Genomic DNA, 10,348 nt, shown 5'->3' with positions numbered 1-10,348 from the left:
CCCAAGTAGCTGGGATTACAAGTGCTCACCACCACACTAGGCATTAGTAAAATTTTGTGTTTTTAGTAGTGACAGGGTTTTACCATGTTGGCCAGGCTGGTCTCGAGCTCTTGAGGTGCCCACCACCATGCTGGGCATTAATAAAATTTTATGTTTTTAGTAGAGATGGGGTTTCACCATGTTGGCCAGGCTGGTCTCGAACTCCTGACCTCATGTGATCTGCCTCCCTTGGCCTCCCAAAGTGCTGGGATTACAGGCCTGAGCCACCGCAATGGGCCACATTTGCTTTTGTATTATTCAAATTAATGTCTTTTCTCCCAGACTAGATTGTAATGCACCTCATCAGGGTAGGACCTTGCCTATTTGATTCAATATTTGCTATCAGAAAGCCCCACAAATAATTTTTGCTGTAGAAAAAAAATCTCCTCTTCTTCACCACACATTCCACATCTCCACTTCTGCTTTCTTGCCTCTCTGGTCTCCAGCTTTTTCAGAAAACAAAAACTCAACTGTTAGGCTAAGCTCCTCTTTTCTCTCCAAAGATTAAGCCATCTTACTGATTTCTCCAAAGATCCTCTTTCCTGCTTGTCTGTTTCAAGTTCACATTCCGGCTGCCACCCAGGCTGTCCACTGTCTGCTGCAGGGCTCCATCCACATCCATCACAGTGTGCACGGCACCCCTGCACTGTGCGGAGCTACAGCCTGAGGCCACTCTGCCTTATCTTTCATCAAAAGGGCAATTTCTGTCTGATTTGAGTATCTGACCCAGAGCAGTTTTGGAGGCTAATTCGTACCACTATTCCAGGTCTCTGTTCCCCTGCTGAAACCCCAAGCCCCCGGCCCACATACAGAAACATGCTGATGCTTTTGCTTGGATCCCTGGGACGAAATGAGTGCCTTAGTTTGCTTTTGCTTGTTCTGGTTTCATTTGGGTTCCAAGTCAGCCCCTACCTTTCACAATTCTAGGGCTTAAGACAAGCTGTTCTCTCTGCCCAGGAAGGCTACTCCACATCCCACCTCCTTCCCCTCCTTGGTTTAATCCTACTCATCCTTCAGGCCTCAGCTTAGGTGCCACTTCTGCAAAGGAATCTCCTGACAAATCAACTTTAGGTTACCCTGCTATTCTCTCTCATTCCATGCTTGTCCTTCTAGACATCCACTGCAATTTGTATTTCTATATTTATGTGTGTACTTATTTGCTTAATGATTATCTCCCTGCTAAACCATGAACTGTGTAAGGGTAGGGCTGGTGTCTGTTTTGTCACCAATCTCGCGTGCAGCACCGTGCCTGTTTACTCAGCAGGCACTCCGTCAATGTGTGCTGCAAGGAAGAAGCAATGAATGGACCAATGAATGTGCTTGCGCTTGAAACACCATTTGACCCTTGGAAATCTGCCCGGCTTGAAAACAACTCCAAGCCCAAGCAAAACTTAAGGAAGTGTAATTTGAAGAAATAATTTGTGTCTTAAACTTGTCAATGCCAATTATCTGTGTATTTTGATTTGTTTTTTCACCCCTTGGGTTCAGAGTGACCTTGCCAGGCCTTAGTCTTCTGGGGCACATACTTCCTTCTGCCCTGTAATAATAGGCTGCCTGGGCTCACTGGGCTATGGTTTAAAAAGTCTGCAGGTGGCTTCTCCTCTCTCCAGCTAGGCTGGATGGAAAGGGACGGTAGGGTTGTGTGTCCCTCCTTTTCTGCACCCTCTCCCCTCACCCCGCCAGTCCTCAGAGGGAAGGCTGGGCTTTCGATGCCCAAGCTCGGGTACATGCGGTCTTCTGGTTCTGCTGAAACAGACTCCCTGTGCCTTCTTGGTTCCATGTTTTTTACCTGAATTCATTCTCACTTGGAGCAATGCAATGCCAAAGCCATTTTTGCAGTAAAGCTTACAGCAGAAAATGTTAGCGGCCCACCCATATTTCCCCAGTTTACCATTTTCTGTGTATCCTGGGTTTTGGTGTGCATTCTCTTCCAAAGCCAGCACTGTGGCTTTTTCGGCAGACAGCCCTCAGGGGCTCTGGAGCCACTTTGTGTGCATGGCTGAAGAGCCTGGAACCTGACTTACCCCCCAGTTCCCTGGATTAGGCTCTGAGAATGCTGGCCTGAGGTCCTGCTCTGCTCTGCCCCCTCCACTCCTCTACTAGTGTCCTTACATCACATCCACACAAAGCCTCAGCTAGGGGCCTGTTTAGCGGGATCCCAGCCTGAGACACTAGACATCAGGAGTAGGGCTGGGAAGCGAAAGCACACTGAAGCCAGGACGAACAAGAACCACAAGAAGGGGTCCAAGAGCACCTGGGCGGAGCATGGACACTGTCCACTTACATCTCACGTTCAAGTTCACACCTTCCTATCACGGGGCCTTCATCTTGGTGATGGGCCACAATTTATGGGGGGAGCCTTACAACAGGAGAGTTAGTTGGATGATCCACCATTCTCACCTTTTATAGCTTGTCTGGAGGCAAAACGGATATTCATCACAACCCTCCTGGACCCCCCATCCTCAGCAAGTTGGCACTTCTGCTGGTTGTTTCCTAATGGGGTGACCCAGCCCTTCATCCTTGAGGAGTCTAAGCTCCTGGCCACCATGGCTATGGCTGCTCTAATGACCTGGTCACAGTTAACACTGGGCATGGGAGTGACCTAGAGGTGCCCTGCATTCCACACATCCTCCCCCCAGCTCCACTGAAACAGGGACAGAGCCTCCTCTTACTGACAGGGGCTAATCATCACTGCCAGTATGGTAACTCCTTTCTTTGCCTGATGGTCTGCCAGGATGAGGGGACCATCCTCAAATGACAAGGTGGTTGCCATCGATATCGGTTTCATGGGACTCTGTCCCTAGTAGAAGTGTCTCCCTTCCCTTCTGGGAATTAGGACTTCTAGACCCACAGAACCTGAAGTTGTGGCAGCAGGAAGCACAACTTCCTCCAAGTAGGTCCCTGGGAATGGTGGGGAGGAGGGCCTCATCCCATTGCTTCCTCCCCCTCTTGTGGGGGCGACTCAGGTGTGTCCGCTCGGGGTCCTTTGCAGGATCAGCCTAAAACTACACTCAGAGCCTCTGCTGTGACTTTGCCCTTGCTTGGCTTTGTCCCCTTCCCTGTGCTGCTTCCCCCACTCCCTTACTGGTTGCCCCTGGGATCCCTCCCTTAATCGGTTACTTGTACCCAAAGTCTGCTTTCTGGAGAAGTCAACCTAAGACAGAGCTGGAAGCCATGAGGAGTGGGGCAAGCCAAGCACTCCAGCTTTGAACATAAGACATTGGCAGGGGACAGGGTTGAAGGGAGGAAGTCAGAGCTACTGACTAGACCTTGAACTGGAAACCCAGGGTCCTGCTCCTATTTCTACCTCACTGAGAACCAAAAAAATGGGCCTCTGCCTTCCCAGGTGTCTGATAAGGATAATGCTTTTTTTTTTTTTTTTTTTTTTTGAGACGGAGTCTCACTCTGTCCACCAGACTGGAGTACAGTGGCACGATCTCGGCTCACTGCAAGCTCCGCCTCCTGGGTTCACGCCATTCTCCTGCCTCAGCCTCCCTAGTAGCTGGGACTACAGGTGCCCGCCACCGCGCCCGGCTAATTTTTTGTATTTTTAGTAGAGACGGGGTTTCACCGTGGTCTCGATCTCCTGACCTTGTGATCCGCCCGTCTCGGCCTCCCAAAGTGCTGGGATTACAGGCGTGAGCCACCGCGCCCGGCCAAGGATAATGCTTTAAACTCTGACAATGTAGGAGAAATATTGTCCCAAAGTGCTTCTCACACATTTATTTAAATGTGATGAATTTTAAAACCAATGAAGTTATTTGCAAATAGTGTGTTGTATAATAGTATAACACCACTGCCTATGACAATAGCTAACATACCCCGTGCATCCCTCTGGCCATGACCTCTACGAAGTACCCTACATGGTTCTCTCCTTTCCTCCTTACAACTACCTTATGCAGAAGGTATGACTATTAGTCCATCGTCCCGTTTTACAAATGTAGAAACTGAAGGATGGAAAGTGATCCACCTGTGTGAGGGGCAGAGCCAGGATGAAATGAAGGCCTGTGCTCTCAGCTGCCCGCCGCACCTCCAGTGGGGAGACAGAAGCGGTCCATCTCTTTCTCCAGCTGAGGAAGTGGGATGTCTGTGGCAGGCAGGGCATTTGCCATTCAGATTTTTAAGCTTGCACACACAGAGCCCGTGATGTATTTAAGCTGACGAGAAACTGCTACTTGGCTAGGCTCCTCAGAGGCCAGGGGCAAGACCCAAAGCTCCTTTGATCCTCCTCCAATACAGGAATTCAGCTGATATTAATATTCGATATTACGATGGTTTCATTTGACATTTTCATGAGGAAATCTTGGCTTTACTTGGTTCTCGGGCTGGCAGGTGGGGCCAGTGCCAGGAAGTGCGCTGTATACTGTATACAGAGTCAACAGCCGCACAGCAGGTTGGTGTTCCAAACCTTCTCCCGAGGCCAGAGCCACCATTAAAACACACCTTCACTTAGAGCTGTTTTTCTCAAGTAAGAAGATTACATCTGGGCTCCGAGAAGTGGTTTGTCAGGACTGTCTTTATCATGAGGTGAAGTCGAATTAGGCTTGGCAATTTGTGGGTCTAGGCTCCCCCTTTCCCTGGGCTGCCCTCACAGACAAGATGCGTCCCCTCGTGGAATTAACGTCCCAGACTGCAAGTTCTGGGCGGGTGAGGACTGTGTTTTGTTTACTGCTGGCAGCGGGGCCTGCCATGCAGTGGCCTCTCTGTGTGTGGTTGTCACCAATTAATAAACGATTTGGTAAATGAGTAAAGACAGTCAGCATCATTTGCTATTAAGAGCCCAGCCTCTGGAACCAGACACTAGGATTCAAACCCCAGTTAGACATGTGACCACAAGCAGGTGACTTAACTTCTCAGTAGCTTGGTTTTCCCCTCCGTACAATGGGTGTGACGCTACCTCCCTCGAGACTGAGGGGAGGATGAACTGAGTTAGTATGTACAAAACACTCAGAGCTTGGGCACACAGCACAGCACATGGGCGGCGTCTAAGCTGCCTCCCTGAGTCTTTATTGACTGGGACATCTAAGTGTGGCATTGGGCTAACACGCCCTCTCCCCAAAGTTGCTTCCTTCTGCTCATTCAACACTGGAAGAAATGAGCTTTGTTGTATCTGTATTTGTGTGAGATCCCCTCATTCTCATTCCTACCGAGAAGGGCTTTTTACCTGGAGGTGTGGTTTGCAGACTGCTGGATCTCACTGTTTGCACACAAAAAAGTGCTGATATTCTTAAAAATCTCCCTTGTGAGATTTTTTTTCTTTTTTCTTTTTTTTCTTTTTCCTGGAAGCAAGGTCGACAATTTATCACCACCTGCCAAAACCTTCCTCTAAGGCATCACTTCTCAAACTTTTAAAGCACTCTCCCTGTCTGCCCAGTCAGAATGACAAAATCCAGAGTCATTCTGAAGAGAGAGGGGTGACAGGAATGGAGGGGTGGCTGAGAGCGTTAGCAGGGAGGGAGGGATGTCTAGGGCTCTTGTGGAAAAGCCTGCTCACCACCAAATCTAGGACCCTGAAGTCTGCAAATGGCTACAGTTACAGATCAGTTTACCTGGAGGGGCTGCTTTCCACAGGCTTAGCAAGCTGTTCAGTTCTTTATTTGTTATTGCAACACATTTTTATTGAGCACTTACTGTGTGCCAAGTGTTGGGGAAAAGGTGACCAAGACAAAAGTCTCTGCCCACAGGACGCTTACATTCTGCCATCACTAACGTCTCCACTCACCACCCACTGAAAACACGGTTCACCCAGGAAGGGTTTCTCTGAATGCATCGAAGTTCCTCGGGGATTCTCTAAGACTCATCTCTAACATGCCCATGCGTTTTCAGCATGTCAGTAGGAATCACTTGGCTTCTCCGGCCGTGGGAAAACCTACCAGGAACTCTTGTCGGCACGTGCAGGTTTCAGTGCTGGTCCCACTGCACTGGGAGGCCTGAAGCTCCAGTCAGTCAGTGCCATGCTCAAGGGTTAAGGCTCCACCATGCGTGTCCATTAGGATGGGCACCATCAAGAAAAATAGAAAATAACAGGAGTTGGTGAGGATGTGGCCAAATTGAAACCCTTGTGTACTCTTAGTGGGAGGTAAAAGGGTGCGACTGCTATGGAAAACAGTAGAGAGGTGCCTCAAAACATTAGAAATAGACCTACCGTAGGGCCCAGCACTTCTGAGGATGTATCTAAAAGAATTGAAAGCAGGGTCTTGAAGAGATATTTGCACATTTATGCTCATAACATAATTGTTTAAAATAACCAAGAGCTAGAAGCAACCCAAATGTCTATGGATCGATGAATAGATGAACAATGGAATATTATCCCCTCTTAAAAAAGGAAGGAAATCCTGTCACACGCTGCAACATGAATGAACCTTGAGGACATTATGCTAGGTAAAATACGTCAGTCACAAAAGGACAAATACAGCATCATTTCACTTATATGAGGGGCTGCTTTCCACGGGCTTAGCAAGCCGTTCAATTCTTCATTTGATGAGGCAACACATTTTTATTGAGCATTTACTGTGTGCCAAATGTTGGGGAAAAGGTGACCAGGACAAAAGTCTCTGCCCACAGGATGCTTACATTCTGCCATCACTAACGTCTCCACTCACTACCCACTGAAAACACGACTCACGCAGGAAGGGTTTCTCTGAATGAAACCCTTAAACCCAGGTTCAAATCAAATTTAAGCCACAGAAAGTAAAATAGTGTTTGCCAAGGGCAGTGGGGAGGGAGAATGGGGAGTTGTTCAGTGGGTGCTGAGTTTCAGTTTTGCAAGATGAGAAAGTTCTAGATATTGGATGCACAATAAACCCTATGGAACTGTACACTTTAAAATGGTTAAGATTATAAATTTTATGCTACTCACATTTTTTACCACAATAAAAAAAACTGGAAAAAAAAAAAAAAAAAAAAACCTTGGTTAAGGATGCATAGTTAAGGCTGTGGCTGCTGCCCAGACCCAAAGGGAGGAATGGGAGGTGTGTGTGTCTGGGTGTCTGTGCGTGTATGGGGCAGGGTGGGGTTGAGGGAAGCTCTGCTCCGCCTCCCCTCCGTTTCAGAGGTCCTAGAAGCCCAGATTAAACAGTCACAAGAGACTCTGCGGTTATTTTTTCTTGGAGAATAATAGGCCCCACCACTGGGCCTCCAGAGAAAGTCAATTGAGGTTCAGAGGTTAGTAGTTGTCTCTGCCAGGTCTCCAAGCCCCTGACTTTCTATTACAAGAGAGGAAATAGAACATAGTGCAGAGCAAGCGTCCAAGAGTTCAAATCCCGTCTGTGCCACTGACTTAGCTATGTGATCTCGGGCGAGGTACCTGATTTCTCAAGTGTCTCAGCTTCCTCATCTGTAAAATGGGGGTTAAGTAATAGTACTCACACCATAGGCACAGAACCATCCTATGAAAACCCTTAGCATTTTGCCCCATGCTATGTTTATGTTTAGGGAGTTCAGAAATTCTTGATAGGATTGAAGCGTGTATGTGTGGGAGAATTCATGTCACAATTTAAGAAGTGGGAATCAGGCCAGGCACGGTGGCTCATGCATGTAATCTCAGCACTTTGGGAGGCTGAGGCAGGCAGATCACCTGAGGTCAGGAGTTCAAGACCAGCCTGGTCAACACGGTGAAACTCCGTCTCTACTAAAAATGCAAAAAGCAGCTGGGTGTGGTAGGGCGTGCCTGTAATCCCAGTTACTCAGGAGGCTGCAGCAGGAGAATCACTGGGAGGCGGAGGTTGCAGTGAGCCAAGATCATACCACTGTGCTCCAGCCTGGGCGACAAAGTGAGACTCCATCTGAAAAAAAAAAAAAAAGAAAGAAGAAGAAGAAGAGGAAGAAGAGGAGGAGGAGGAAGAAGAAGAAGAAGAGGAAGAAGGAGAAGGAGAAGGAGGGGGAGGGGGAGGGGGAGGGGAAAAAGAAGAAGGAGGTGGTAGAGGAGGAGGAGGAGGGGAAGGAGAAGAAATGGGAATCAAAAAATTAGCTGGGTGTGGTGGTGAACATCTGTAGTCCTAGCTACTTGAGCTGAGGTGAGAGGATCACTTGAGTTCAGGAGATGGGGGCTGCAGTCAGCCATGGTTGCACCACTGCACTCTAGCCTGGACAACAGAGCGAGACCCTGTCTCAATTTAAAAAAAAAAAAAAGAGCACCTGGGTGGCAATGTGTTCAGTGACAACATGGCTTCTTCTGGCCAGGAGAAGCTGACAGCCTGAGCTGGCCTTTCTCTGGGCAGAGGACATTTTGCTCAGCCATGGAAGGCCAATCTAAGAGCAGGTGGGATGACAGTAGGATGGTGGGATGGCCAGTGCCTCCCTAACCATGCTCCCCTAGGCATGCTGCATTTTCCTTCTCTACACGCCCCCAGCTGGATGGGAGGAGGCGCTCAGGTGTGTAGGAGGTGACCAGCCACATCTGCAGGAAGTTACAGGTGCCCTGGGCTGGGGCCCTGGGACACATTCCATTTCTGGGGCTGGTGCCTCCCATCCAGGCTCCAGACCAACTCCTGAGGGTGCATTTTAAAACTGGTTCTTCCAGCTATTAACCCTGCAACTCCTGAGAGAACACACACCCAGGTGGAGCTAATTAGCGTGGGATGAGCGATTGAGAGATCGGGACTCTAGGAATTCAGTGCCAGCCTCCCCTGCAGTCACTCAGGGGTGGGGCTTTGGTGGGCCTGCTGCAGACAGCTGAGAGCCCACATCTATCTCATCAGGGCCCCACTCTCTTCAGGCTGCTTCAGGAATAAGTCCCTAGTCTAGGGGTGCTGGGGAATCCTGCACAGTGATTGCTGTGTAATCGTAACACCTAGAGATGAAGAATTTGGACAAAGGAGCATTTATTGAGCACTTTGTCTGTGGTACTAGGCCCTTTACATTCATTGTTTCCAGTCTCACAACCACCATGTCATACAATTATTATTCCCATTTTTTTGACGTGGAAACTGAGGCTCAGAGGCGGTAAGGTGCTTGTTTAAGCTCCCCTGCCTTTGAGCAACTGAACTGGCATCTAAAACTAGGTCTCTCAGACTCCAAATCCTACACATAGCTGCTTCCCCTTTCAGGGTGATTAAATGATCAACCTGAGCTAGTCTATCTTGCACTGATTCTCTAGTCTATCTTGCACTGCTTCTCCTGCTTATAGGTAATTGCGTGTGTTAGATGTTGATAAACAGCAATGTAGTAATGATGTGAACCAGTCAAAACCTTAATCCTCTCCACCTAAAATACAATCACATCACTTCCTTTTTCAAAAAATCTTCATTGATTCTCTGCTCACCAGATCAAGTTCAAACTCTTTAGCATACAAGACAAAACACTAAAAAGACTATGACCAAATGCCAAACTCATGTTTCCCTTTTCTCTTTCAAGAATGACGTCCAGTCTGGGAAGGGAAAAATAACCCTACTGAGTTGGAATCGGGGCCCAAGATTGGTGAGAAAGCACCCAAGAAGCATGACAGGGTTTGAAGGGAGTCCAGGTCTCCTCACCCTGAGCAGTGACTGCCCAGCCTCAGCTGGGGCATGTAGAGATTGCTCAACAGCTGTTGTTAATGTTTCACAAACCATAGCAAATGTGAGACAGTCCCCAAGGATGGGGTGGGCAAAAGTCCCAGTTTTTAAAAGGGAGAACACTTTAGATACTGCAAACTACAAACCAGTAAGTGGGAAGGGGAGCCCCGATAAAACTGTAGTTATATCTAGATATAACTGCATGCTATTAAACGGTTTGTGCCTCTTACAAATAGGAGCACAGATCTTTGAAGAGCTTCACGGGGCTGCTGGAAACAAGTCATGCCAGTGTCACCTCATTTCTTCTTCTAATGGCATGGCAGGGCTGGTAGATCAGGGAGACATCGAGGATGTGGTACATCTGGATTTCAGCAAGACAGTTGATAATGTCTCTTGTGACTTCCTTGTAGACAAAATTGGAAAATTGTGAGCTAGAGGTGCTTTTAAGTAGAACTCACAACCCATTGAATGCATAAACCTGAGACATGCAGATAGGGAGTAACTCAGAGGAAGTCTCTAGTGGTAACAAGGCTCAGTTCTGAGCCCTGTGTTTTGGACATTTTTAATCAATAACTTAAAGGGCAGATGACACAGCATTGCGGGGCCGAGGGAGGGGGATAATGAACAGCTTTGATGCCAGAAATAGCATCCAGAAATTTAAGTGGAATAAATGGAAAGTTCTGGACTTTGGTTTAACAAACCTGTGACACAGCTTAAGGATTTTAGCTGACTAAATGCTCAATATGAGTTCATAAGAATCAAGCCACGTTAAGCAGCTCACGGTTCTCCTCTGCCTTCAGGATGCCAGATCCCTC

This window comes from Rhinopithecus roxellana, chromosome 4, assembly GCF_007565055.1.
Source record: "Rhinopithecus roxellana isolate Shanxi Qingling chromosome 4, ASM756505v1, whole genome shotgun sequence".
NCBI lineage: Eukaryota > Metazoa > Chordata > Mammalia > Primates > Cercopithecidae > Rhinopithecus > Rhinopithecus roxellana.
Note: the sequence above shows the minus strand (reverse complement) of the source record.